We start from the raw sequence: 13,916 nt of genomic DNA, 5'->3' as shown, positions 1-13,916 counted from the left end.
AAACCTTAAAATGAAACAAAATGAAATTTAATTTAAGCCAAATAAATACATTCAGCAGGGTCAGGTTAAGTCAGGTCTGCTTTTGTCACGTTAGCTGTACTTTTCTGAAGGCCGGAGCGTGTTTAAGATAATATCCACGCTTTGTAGCCGTGCTTTTTAACTCTGCCTTTGCCAGTCTAGTTGCCTTTCTACAAAGTATGCACTTCAGCAATCACATTAGGTTGATCAGGCTGTTGGGGAACATTCATGTTTACAATCTTGCCTAAAACTTAGAGCCCTCTATGAACAAGACAGGCAAAGAAAAAATAATAAATGAATTTGTACTCCCTCTCTTCAAGTTTCTCTTTCTTTCAGAGGCTAGGCATATTTCTGATAGTGTTTAAGGCTTTATTATAGATTTGTTAGATAATTAGAAAATTGCAAAAAATAATTGTTTAGAACCACAAATAATTAAAAAGAAACATAATAATAGTCCCATAAAAAAGCATTCTGGCATCTTTTAGAAATTTTTCCTCAAATTCTGAATGTAGCTCTCCATGCTTTCCAATGATTGTTATGACATCCATGAAGTTCCATGATTCCAGCTGAATACTCTGACATAGTTTTTCTTCTCAAGATGTGATCATGATTCATTTTTTCTTCAATATCTCAGTCATTTCAGGAACTACCTGCAAATTAAAAAAAACCGTAATTAAGCAACTTGAGCTTCACTGTGATGGTCACAGCTCCTTAAGCAGTACACGGAGGCCAAAAGAACAACGCAAATCACTGTTGAGGCACAAAGTGTCCCCTGTGCCCCACCCAGGAACTCCCTGCTCACCCGGGGGAGGGCCAGACTGCCCCCACACGAGGCTGGCAGGGCCCGAGCCCACTCACTGCCCAGGAGCCTTTCTGACACAACCGCGAACTTCGAGAAGGCACCATAGAAAACAGGAAGTCCATTTTTTCTTGTCTGGGCTGAGAGCAGTGTGTATTTTTTACCTTCGTGTTTTCCCCGAGTTCTTCCTACCCTTACCGCATCCCTGACTCTCCCTCAAAGTCCACACTGAGGCCTCTAGCTCAGTCACGACTCCAGTCGCCCTCCACTAGTACTTGCTCTCTCATCGTTCATTCGTCCACTCATCGTTCATTTACACTTTGCTTGCTTTCTCAGCACGTCACTATCATCTGGCACACAAAAACGTGCTGCGTGCTGAACACTCAGTGTTATCGCTCTTTATTAAAATCAAGACCTTGTAGTAATGCGGTGGTGCCAGTCAGCAGACGCAGTAAGAAATCGCAGCAGACGAAACTGCCAGAGTTGGCTCCCATTTTAGAGAGGATTAATCGTTAACCCCTAGTCTTGGCGGCAGTGCAGAGGCTGCAAGTGGAGCCTGCAGCGTAGAGCTACTTTGCAACTGCCTGGACAACAGCAGAGAGTCGTGCATGGGGGCTGCAGGGAATGTCACACAGATATTCTGAAAACTAGCCCAGCCACTTGAGCAAAATATCAATTACCCAGTCTTCCAAGGGGCTGCCGGCCGCCCTGGCTCACAAAGATCCCAGCTGAACTCGCCACTGGTGAATACAGCTTCTCAATTATTTAAGAGAGCTACATTTCCATTAGGTGGAAATAATGCGTTCGTACAAAATTTATTAAGGAAATTGTCGACATGTTGTTTCTTCCGAATGTCACTTTGACTCCAGCCTATTAAAAGGCCCGTGTTTACCACGGAGCCAGCAGGCAATCGCCCAGGGGCGCATTAAGCGCTGGCTCCACTTCCCCCAGCTTTCCTCAGTGGAGAGACCGTGAGCTCATGCCAGGCGCACGGATGACATGCTAGCTGAACCTCACGTGGGACCTGTGTGTTTCATGAAAAATAAGCTAGAGCCCAACTTCTTCCCCCAGGAAGCAAAATATGAATTTGATTTAGAATATATGATTTTTAAAAACCTTACAGAATGTCCTGCTACCATATTCCCCACAAAATGGCTGAGAGGATTTTTTTCTCCCCATCATCTATATCTTCTTTATTAGACCAACCACAGCCTTTCCAAGCTTACCACACACTACTTTATTTAGGGAAAAGAAAATGCTAACTGGGGTTCACTGCGTGAATGCCTGAGCACACGGAAGGATCTGGATTCTTGTTTCTATTCCCTCTTAGATATTGCAGAAGCAGCTCCTTTCCAGTGAGACCAAATAAGAGGACATTTAAGTTTAAAAAAGATAATCTACTGATACAAGTCACAGTACAAGCATGTTCCACTCACTCACTCAGTACTCCCTCGGGCTAGTGCTGAGGGAGACAGAGCGAGTTCCGCCTCCCAGCTGGCGAGAACAGAGGTCTATGAACCACCCAATCAGGGATGTGCTCATTGTATACTGGAATGGAGGAGAATGTGGATTAGGAAAATCCAGAACATCAACCTAGAGAAGAAAAGGATTCTGGGCAAGAAATGAGAAGGCAGACAGAGATGAACACTACAAGGTTGCAGAGAGAGGAAACAGACTATGACCATCATGAACAGCTGTGCTTGGGAGAAGAGAAAAAGAGGTTTAAAAGATAGGTGGTATATGCCAAGCACATTCAGTGGGGACGGGATTGTCTCTTCAACAGATGGTGCTGCAACAAGTATATATCCACGTGCAAAAGAAGTTGGACCTCTACCTCATACCATCTATAAAAATTAACTCAAAATGCATCAACAGCCCAAATATCTGAGCTAAAACTACATAAAACTCTTAGAAGAAAACATAAAGGTGAATCTTCACGACCTTAGATTTGGCAATGGGTTTTTAGATATGACACCAAAAGCACAAGCAATAACAACAAAAAGATAAACTGGACTTCATCAAAGTTTAAAACTTTGCGCATCCAAAGGACATTGTTATATCAAGAAAGTGAAAAGATAACCTACAGGAGAAAATACTTGGAAATCATATATCTGAGAAGTGTTTAGTATCCAGAATATATAAAGAACTCCTTCAAGTCAACCCAAAGACAGACAAACCAACTAAAACATGGGCAAAGGACTTGGATAGCCATTTCTCCAAAGAAAATATACAAATTGCCAATAAGCACATGAAAAGATGCTCAACATCATGAGCACTCAGGGAAATGCAAATCAAACCACAAAGAGAGGCTGGGCTTGGTGGCTCATGCCTGTAATCCTAGCACTCTGGGAGGCCGAGGTGGGAGGATTGCTCGAGGTCAGGAGTTCGAGACCAGCCTGAGCAAGAGTGAGACCCCGTCTCCACTAAAAATAGGAAGAGAAATTAGCCAGACAACTAAAAATATATAGAAAAAATTAGCCGGGCACGGTGGCGCATGCCTGTAGTCCCAGCTACTCGGGAGGCTGAGGCAGGAGGATCACTTGAGCCCAGGAGTTTGAGGTTGCTGTGAGCTAGGATGATGCCACAGCACTCTAGCCTGGGCAACAGAGTGAGATTCTGTCAATAGAGTGGCTATAGTCAAAAAGACATAGTAACAAGTGTTACTGAGCATGTGGAGAAACTGGAGCCCTCACACATTTTTGGTGAGAATGTAAAATGTGACAGCCACTTTCTTTTTAAGACAGGATCTTGCTCTGTCGCCCAGGCTGGAGTGCAGTGGCCCAGTCAGAGCTTATGCATGACGGCCTCAAACTCCTAGCCTCAAGCGATCCTCCCACCTCAGCCTCCCAAAGTGCTAGGATTACAGGTGTGAGCCACCACACCCAGCCAAGACAGTCACTTTGAAAACAGTCTGACAAGTCTTCAAAATGTTAAATACAGACTTACCATGTGACCCAGCAATTCCATTCCCAGACATATAGATACCCAAAAGAAATTAAAACATATGTCTGCAGAAAACCTTATACATGAATGTTCACAGCAGTATTATAAATAATAGCCAAAAAGGGGAAAAAATCAAAATGTCCATCTGATGATATATGGACAAATAAAATGTGGCATATCCATTCAATTGATATTATTTGGCAAGAAACAAAGAACTGACAGATGCTACAACATGGATGAACCTTGAAAACCTCATGCTGAGTGAAAGAAGCCAGTTACAAAACACCACACATTACATGATTCCACTGCTACGAAATGTCCAGGACTGGCAAATCTACAGAGACAGAAAGGAGATTAATGGTCGCCAGGAGCTGGGGGCAGGGAGGGAGTGTAGAATAGGGAGTGAATGCTAATAGATATGGGTTTCTTTTTGATGTGATGAAAATGTTCTGGAATTAGACAGTGGCTACATAACTTGGTGAAGATACTAAAAACCACTGAATTAGACATTTTAAGATGGTGAGTTTTATGGTATATGAATTTTAGCTCAGTAAAGCTGTAATACTAAAAAAAAAAAAAGCCACACTCAAGTGGTGCCCTATGCCCTGTCCCTCTAACTCCAATTTATAATATTAATATTTACCATTTATTGAGCACCTACTATGTACCTGGATGTAAGGAAATACAAACAGGTAGGCTAATATTTATCACGGACTGTACTAGGTGCAATATAATCTCATTTGATCTTCATTACAGCCTTTAAGGGAGGTAGTGCAGTATTTATATTACTGATAAGGAAGCTGATGTTCAGAGAGATTAAATAACTTGGCCAAGATAATTTAACTAGTATGTGGCCAAGACAGAATTTGAATTAAAGCTCTTAATCACTGTACTATATTATTTGTTTTATGAGGAGAAAAAAGACTTGTCCTTTCTATAATAACTTATAATTGTTGAAGGGTGAAGTGAAACAGTAAATATAAGAGAATAAAATGTTACGTGTATACATCTCTATTCCAGACATGGTTATATCTGGTGAACAAAACATCACCTAGGGAATTATTAGTCTAACAGCTGTATGCATGATACAGTTTGCAACTTAAAATTTTTATACAACAGTTTAGTCTAAAAAAGTCCTTTTTTACCGGCGCCCGGCTAGCTCAGTCAGTAGAGCACGAGACTCTTAATCTCATAAAAAAGTCCTTTTTGTACAGCTGTTATTCGATTTATATTTTCTTTAGATCTTAATCCAAAATAGATGATGCTAATTCTCATCCATAATTTGTATAATTGTAGTTTTAAAAGTTATACCATTAAATATTTGATTTTTAAAAATCGGGGTGGTGCCAGCGAGGCGTCTATTCACCAGACCACCTTGTCTGCTCCTCCGTCAGAGTTACTCTGATATTCATCCACAATAAGCTCTTTCTGATTTCAGCTGAGAAAACGGTTTGCTGGGTACTGTCTAGGTTCCTCGAGTCTCCCGATGTGTGGCACTTTTCACTGTCGCTTATCCAAGGTGGGGCAGCAGTGGTGACCCACCCGCCGTGGTGCCTGATGAGCTGGAGAGGACAGAAGCAGGAGGCTGGCTTAGCTGTGCCCATCGCCTGCGGAGTGACTGTCCCAGAACACATCTCTCTCGGACAGGCAACTTAAAAAGAAGGTACCTGGCTTGTGTTACTCACGTAGTGACAAACGGGAGTCTGCATTATTTTTAATACTTTCATAACCTTTAATTACAAGTTTTTTCCCAAACTATATTTTAAAGAACTGATTAACGTCTCTACCTTTATATTCATAGAAGACACACATAACTGTACTTCAGAACTTTGGAGCTGCATGATATTACTGCCCTAAGAAAATTCTAGCCAAAGCAAGTAAACATGATTATCTTGGTCCAAACAGTCTCTCTATAGTCAAATGTGGGCTTCTTAAAACACCAAAAATGGCTTGAGAAACGGAGGTTGGAAGTCAGCCAACTGGACGATTTTTGAGGTCCCTTTCCACCTCAGTGTCTGAGGACCCCTCTCATCGAGCTACCTCTTTGAGTTCACACTCACACCCTCTCTTGCCAAGCCCGGGAGCTGCCCGTAACGCAAGCGGCACAGTGCGTGTGGCATGACTCTGTCAATGACTGTGTAAAGAAGCTCTTGCTCCAAGATGAGCGTCCACACTGGAGGAACACTGAAATTTCCAACTGTTTAATGCTTCATCTTTTTATCATGTGAGCTGTAATACCTATTATGTAGGCAGACAGAAAACAATGTAAAATAACAAAATTACTTATAAGTTTATGAGCATATTCTCTGGAGGAAAAATAAAAGCCAAGTACAGTAGATGACTTTGCAGACAGGTCAATATGGTACATGGCTGGGGTTGAGAAAGTGTTTAATTTAGCTTTTAAATAAAAAGAACATTTACCTCTCTATCCACACTGCCTAAATTCTTGCTACTTGAACAAAGTTATCATTGCATAAACAAAAAATTTTTCTTTTGCACGCTAGCTCCCCTTCCCACTGGGACATCTCAGTGGCCAAATGACTGCCGTTACTGTTTGTTCTTACATACCTGGACCAGGCAATAGGAGCAGCTGACCTACCTGAACCCCAAATTTCAGATACAGGGTCACTGGAGGGGGTACATATTCTTCCCAAGCAAGATCTAGGCTCTTTGGGGCCCTCCTGGGGGGAAGAACGCCCTACACTGAACTGGAGTAGCAGCCCAACCTCGTCTCCCATGTCTGAGCCATTACTCGGGAATCACCGAGCAGCTGAAAGAGCTCACATCCATCTGCACTGAGCAAACGTGCACATACTTCCGAGAACAAATGTGCTCTCAGCGGGCACTCACTAGTGCATCCAGATCACATGCAGTGCTGGAGAAGTTAGGGTAATGGGCCAATCCTCTTGCTGCAGGGACCTCCCTGGCTCTGTTCTCGGGCTGCGGCCCACAGCCTCTTCCAGTGGGTCGATGTGAGGGGTTCCTCACTCCAGCAAACCCATTTTTCCTAGGGTGGGATGCTAATTCCAGAGTGTCAATTCATGCACATGTGATTTCTGCACAAGGTACCCAGAAGCTGGTAGGCAGGCCTAGGGGGAAAGAAGAAGCCAGGCCAAGCACAAGTCATGACCTTAAAGGTCATGACTTTCAAATGTGCTGAGTATCAGGTGCTCATCACGCATAATTCACTAAATTAATTAGTATCATTAACGTAATTTTTCTCGTGGGAAGGGCAAATGTGGGGGTGATGGTGGGGCAGAAAGACACTCAAAGGTGAAGGCTGTGAGGAGTGCGAGTCGGTGTCCTCCCTATGCCGGTTACGTTAGGAGGCCTTTAACCCCCGACACAGCCAGCGCAGTACTCTTGCTGAGTCCAAGAGCTGGACGGGAGTGCTCACTCTCCTGAAAAGCTCTAGTGTCCTCAGCAAATCCTCAGATAAGGAGGTTTGACGTTAATTTCTTTAGGGCACCTGCCAAATATGATTCTAGGTTACCTGACTCATTTCACATAGCGTGTTAACTTCACACATGAGATGCCAAGAGCCATATGGATATTTTAAAGACAATTTGGACTCCTTCTTAAGGGCAAAGTTATAATACTCTACATAAGCAACACATATTTATTAGGGCAACTTAACTTTAGGTCAAAATTGTGTGCGTATATTAACAGCACATATTTCAGACAGATACATAAACACACAATGTTTTCTTTTAATAGCTTCATCCTTGACCGACTCTAAGGGGTTATTAGATGACAATCTAGATAACAGCAATTTCTTTCAAGGCCAGTTTACCTTAAATAAATCTGCAACTATTCCATAATCTGCCACTTGGAAAATTGGAGCTTCTGGGTCTTTATTAATAGCCACAATTGTCTGTGAAACAAAAACAAAGAGTTTGACTTTTAAAAACAAAACATACCACACAGATTGATAGTTCTATTTTAACTCCTCTTAAAATGTTGACCAAATAACATTAATTTGACACATCTGTGCCAATATTGTAAATTTATTAGAAATTTCTGGGTTGGAATGTAATAAAATTATCTCTTATCCACCCACTAGCCCATCTCAGTATTAAAAATTTAAAATCAGCTGGGCATGGTGGCTCACACCTATAATCCCAGTACTTTGGGAGGCAGAGGTGGGAGGATTGCATGAGGCCAGGAGTTGGAAACCAGCCTGAGTAATGTAGTGAGACCTCCATCTCTACAAAAAAAAATTTAAAAATTAGCTGGGTGTGGTGCTGAGTGCCTATAGTCCCAGCTACTTGGGAGGCTGAGCCAAGAGGATCGCTTGAGTCCAGGAATTCGAGGTTGTAGTGAGCTATGATCATATGGCTGCACTCGAGGCTGGGTGACAGAGCAAGACCCTGTCTCAAGGAAAAAGGAAAAAAAAGGAAATAAAATCATTATTTTTTAAAATTTCTTTTTGACTTGTGGAAAAAAACAAATCTATACCCAAATTCACAGCCTTTGTCACTCAACTATTTTGTCCTCTGTATTCTCCATTTTATTTATCATTTTAAAATTATTATCCTGGGTCTGTCTGAGAATAAAAAACTCAATTATTTTGCCAGTCTATTATTAAAGGAGAACTTTAAAACAAAAAATTTTAAGTCCTTATGTATGCAGCAAATATATGTAATAAGCAAATTACTATGTCTGTTATAAACTATCAAATGTTTCTCTTATCTCCTATTAACCTTTTTTTTTTTTTTTTTTTTTTTGGAGACAGAGTCTCGCTTTGTTGCCCGGGCTAGAGTGAGTGCCGTGGCGTCAGCCTAGCTCACAGCAACCTCAAACTCCTGGGCTCAAGCAATCCTGCCTCATCCTCCTGAGTAGCTAGGACTACAGGAACCTGCCACCAGGCCCGGATGATTTTTTTCTGTTTTTAGTATAGATGGGGTCTTGCTCTTGCTCAAGCTGGTCTGGAACTACTGAGCTCAAGTGATCCTCCTGCCTCAGCCTCCAAGAGTGCTACAATTACATGCATGAACCACCATGCCCAGCCTAAAAATATTCTTAAATATGAACAGTAAAGACATTATTAAGAGAATAAGGAGCAATGGTCATTCAACATCATTCTTTTATTAATATCAGATTTATTTATATATTAAAAATAGCTTGGTATTCCCCACAGATGCTTCTAACACCATTGCAATTAAAGTAAAATTAGAGTTTGACTCTAATGTGGTATCATTTTAACAGACAGTGGATTTCGGTGATTCAAACTTCTAGAAGTAAGTTTCTACCTGCCTGTTACTGTATGTTATGAAAACAATTGGTATTAAAAAATACATTAAGTATTTTGATACAGCCGGACTTAAAATATTACAACATCTGTGTAATTCCCTTACAAGGGCTCCTAAAAGAGATGGGCAGAATATGCCAGAATGTCTGAGACTGGAGCACAGTGTAACCCAGGTAACTGCCAACCCAGGGAAACCTGCCATGTATATTAAGATACACGGTCAGAGACAATAAACAAGTTCCAAATATGAGCCTCAAATCCAAAGGCACAAGGACAAACATTTTAAATCACAGGCATTGATTTGCATTGAGGTATTTCTCTTCTGCTTCACAGCTATAGCAGAGATTTATTTAATTAATGATGGTTAATGACTCTCCTGAAGGCCACTTAGTCAAACATCTGACAGTTCAATCATCTGAAAGCCTTTTCATCCCACTATATAAAAGTTATTTTTAAAGAAAGAGCACAACTGTGGGCAAGGAACCAATACAGTATTTAAGAAAAAAGATGTGAGCTGGTTATAGTTTTTCAGATTACCAAAATAATATTCTTGAATTATCAACTATAAATAACAATGATAAAGTCTTGCTTATACCGGAACTCTCTTAACAGCTCCTTATAAATTCAAGCTCTTCCTCCTTACAGAGTTTTGAAACACACAGATTGTATGCAACCGTACTATTATATATAGTTCAAAAATTACTTTCGTTAGATTAATTCACATTTGAAATAACAACCCAATCTTGTATTCATTCAACTATATCATGATGCTAACTAAAATTGCAGCTTGTAGGCAATGCAACTATCAGATTTAAACCATTCTAATATCCCATTTTAGAACTTAACCAAAATTACAACTAAAGATCGCCTGTCTCCTACACAAGACAGTGACACCAGGGCTTATGCCTTTCACTTAAGCATCCCCAACATCTAGTGCAAGAAATATGCGTAGTAAATATTTGTTGGCTAGATGGAGAGACAAAGGCTTAGTTGGAGTTTATTTCATGTATTGTCCCCCAGCGCTGGTCTCCTTACTTCACCGGCTCCCTATCTGCTTCGACATACGCTATCTAGTCTGTCTCTCACAGCTCAGCTCTACTAGCATGGGGTGAGAATTTTCACCAGGATCTTCCTGGCAAACAAAATCTTTTATTTTAGAGAAGCAGAATTCTGTGTACATCTGAACTGGTCTGGCTAAAAATGTATTTTAATGCTGCTGGTGTTGGAATGCTGGTTTTTTGATTTTTATTAATGTAGCAATCACCTTTTCCCCACTGGCATTGCTCTTTTCATAGCTCAGGAAAGAAAGCTGCCATCCAACTGTAAAATATGACTGGTTTTGGACCAATTCATTTAGAGCCTACAAAGAGATAGTGCATGCATTTCTTCAAGTTAGAAGTTAAGCCTGTTAAAAGTTTTATTATCTTTTATATCAAGCTTCCATCTGAATGGATAAATGCAGGAATGTCAGAGGCATCTCAGGCTTCATGGAAGATAAGTTCATAATTCACACTGTACATTGTTATGCATGAATAAATGTGTCATATTCTGAAATATATGTTCACAGAGTCATTACACAGGACTTCCAGATATAGTCCGAGCAGCAAGTTGAAATCAAGGGTTTCCTTTACTCACTGCATTTCTGATAATTCCTGAGGTATTAAGATGGCCCAATGCTCCAACCAGAAATGTGTCGGTCATGCTTTGGTACCAACTCAGGAAGAAGGGCTCTACTGAGGGCGGGACTATTAGGGGACCAGGGTGAAGCAGACAGAGAATCAGGGATCAGAACCTCATAAACAAGTTAGATGGTTAGAACCTCATCAAGTTGCTTAAGCCTTGCATTTTCTACTCGTAGACTGCCCTCAGCGCTGAAAGGGACACTAGTGACCATCGCCCAACACCCACGTCTGGAGGACAAAGAACCCGAGGTGCGGACAGGACATGCTATGTATTCAGCTGGCAGTGGAGCTGCGGCTCGGGCTTGGGCCTCCTTCCACGACACAGCACTGCCTCTCTGACCAGCAGCACATCTTTTTTTTTTTTTTTTTTGGAGACAGAGTCTCACTGTGTTGCCCAGGCTAGAGAGTGCCGTGGTGTCAGCCTAGCTCACAGCAACCTCAAACTCCTGGGCTCAAGCAATCCTCCTGCCTCAGCCTCCCGAGTAGCTGGGACTACAGGCATGCGCCACCATGCCCGGCTAATTTTTTCTATTTATTTTTAATTGCCCAGCTAATTTCTTTCTATTTTTAGTAGAGACGGGGTCTCGCTCTTGCTCAGGCTGGTCTTGAACTCCTGAGCTCAAATGATCCACCCGCCTCGGTCTCCCAGGGCGCTAGGATTATAGGCGTGAGCCACCAAGCCCAGCCCTGTGTTAACCATTTTATATCAACTGTCTTAATCTCACAATTACCTCTGAGGTAGCACTTTTCATCTGTGGCACTCATTTTAATATCACTGCACAACTCATACACATAGTATATACCTATTCACAATATACACACATTGTATATTAACATATAAACACATATACCCAAACATATTCAAACAGATTTTGACTTAATTGTTTGTCTTTTCACAAAGAGATATTTGTTAAAATGGTAATTAGGATACATTTATTAAACTTAGCATTTTGAAAAATCACAAATATAATTCAGTGTCAAGAGGTTCTAAACACATACACATACACAATTTCCCTGAATAAAAAATAACAAACTAATTTTTTTTTTTTTGAGACAGAGTCTCACACTACTGCCCCGGCTAGAGTGCCATGGCATCATCATAGCTCACTGCAACCTCCAACTCCTGGGCTCAAGCGATCCTCCTGCCTCAGCCTCCCGAGTAGCTGGGACTACAGGCTTACACCACCACGTCCAGCTAATTTTTCTATTTTTAGTAGAGACAGGGTCTTGCTCTTGTTCAGGCTGGTCTTGAACTCCCGAGCTCAAGCGAGCCTCCCGCCTCGGCCTCCCAGAGTAGTACTAGGATTACAGGCGTGAGCCACCGCACCCTGCCGTAACAAACTTCTTGAAAGGCACAGGCTGAACCTTTGTATTTCCAGCACCTAAGGAAAAGGCCTCCATACTGTAGTTTCTCACTAAATGCTGAAGATGATATATGCATCTCTTCTTGCATCTCTGCCCTCAACAATTACAAAGGGAATGACGACTGACTGCTGTTCTGTCCCCTTATCTATAATTTTTAAAGAACCCATGTTTGAAAATTAAAACTATCATCATGGAAAACTGATTTAACAGGTGTTTAATTAAAAGAGCTTAGCTGCTTCATTCTGTCTACTACGTGTAATTAAAGCTTCAACTGAAAAGCTTTTCCCACACATAAACTGAACTAACAAGTCCTGGCTTGGGTAGGAGGTGCACCCAACATGTAACCAGATTGACACTACAGTTTTGTCACAACTGACGGTAAAGTCTTTCCTCAGTATGAATAATATGTGGAAGCCACTGAAGGTGGCTCTGTCACAGTTTTATTACATGGCAGATACTTCAAAGGCAATGACAGTGACAGGTGGTCCCACCCTGTTTTCTGCACTGCTTATGATCTAATTTAACAACTGCTCACTCTAAAATATGAGGACTTTTCAACTAGGACCTAGGAATAATGTTATTGCCTCCTAATATTATGATTTTTCATAGCACCTAAGTATACGTGGCCACATACAAGTCAATTCCCTTCTTGGGGCTTCACTTTCTATAACTGTAAAAAAAAGAGGTACAGCCCCAGCATTGGTGCTTGTTTACAAAACTCCCCAAGATACTCTCATTACAGCCAGAGCTGAAAACCACGACGACAGGTGATGCCTCAGCCCTCCAACAGTGTGAATCCTGTAACTGTCCAGCACATCGGTGGTCTATCCCTAGACCTTATCTTTAAAGGCATAGAGTGGCCAACCGCTTCCAAAGCAGCAGGATACCACTGTGTCACCTGGAAAAGGAAACAATCTAGTCCTCAAAGTGAGTTAATCATCTAAAAATGAGCTGAGTTTGTTTTCTGATTCAACTTGCTCTACAGTTATTCAACGTCTGAAGATAGGTAAGAGCAATTTCGCTTAGAGAAACTATGTCGTAGGGTGGTGAAGCACACTGCAGAGAGTAAACTGTATGGCTAAGGATAAAAAAGCAATTGCTCCATGATCCTATCTTGAAGTATCCAGTGTGTCAATTATGACCATACAGAGTTGGACAATGCAATAAGGCCCTGGCATTACACAGTCTTCTCAGACGTGGACACTCACATGAGCGATAAACAAGCTTCTTTTCTTTGAAAAAGCACAACTATTTTCTATTTAAGATTTATAGGTAACTTCAAGTGATAATATTAAGGTTATTCCAGTTTATTCTGACTAGCATTTCATTTATAAAGGGACATTCATTAAATTGTTAATCATCATATACTTACTAAAGCTCACATTCAGGAAAACCAGGCCAACAAATTCTAATGTAAAGATTTTTAAAGCAAGTTTTTTAGCTAAGCAAACAGACAAACTGTCCCACTAAGTACTCTTCCTAACTACTCTTCTAGGTATATTCTCAAAGCAAGCACTGGAAAAGATCAATATTCCTACAAATGAGTCTTTCTGATATACATGCCTACATTAAAATTCAATAAGTCTTAAAACCTCCATTTGTATCATAAAATGCTAATAAAAATGTTGATTCACTCTGGCAGTAAATATAAACATAATATAAATGAAATTTACTTTAAAGCCCCTGCCTCTCCCAAAATGAATTCCATTGACTTTAACCATAAATGTCACTGAGGAAATAACAGATTCTGGGCCAGAACAAACCAAAGGCAGGTGCTCCAGGGCCATTTCTACCTTTCTGATCAGCATCAATAATCCAAATGGATCAATGTGACCAACAGGACTTTATTCTACTGTCG

At 41.1% G+C, this 13,916-nt stretch overlaps 1 long non-coding RNA gene across 1 annotated transcript; it reads right to left on the bottom strand.

Annotated features, from left to right (window-relative positions):
• Positions 1 to 539: 539 nt before the first annotated feature.
• On the bottom strand, positions 540 to 7,666 carry LOC105816464. Its single transcript, XR_001137797.1, has 2 exons — positions 7,554 to 7,666; positions 540 to 668 (listed from the first exon to the last, which is right to left on the bottom strand). It is a non-coding gene; the product is annotated as an uncharacterized LOC105816464 (long non-coding RNA).
• Positions 7,667 to 13,916: the final 6,250 nt, after the last annotated feature.

This window comes from Propithecus coquereli, unplaced genomic scaffold (genome assembly GCF_000956105.1).
Source record: "Propithecus coquereli isolate 6110/MARCELLA unplaced genomic scaffold, Pcoq_1.0 Scaffold372, whole genome shotgun sequence".
Lineage (NCBI taxonomy): Eukaryota > Metazoa > Chordata > Mammalia > Primates > Indriidae > Propithecus > Propithecus coquereli.
Note: the sequence above shows the minus strand (reverse complement) of the source record. Positions and strands in the feature narration are given on the sequence as shown.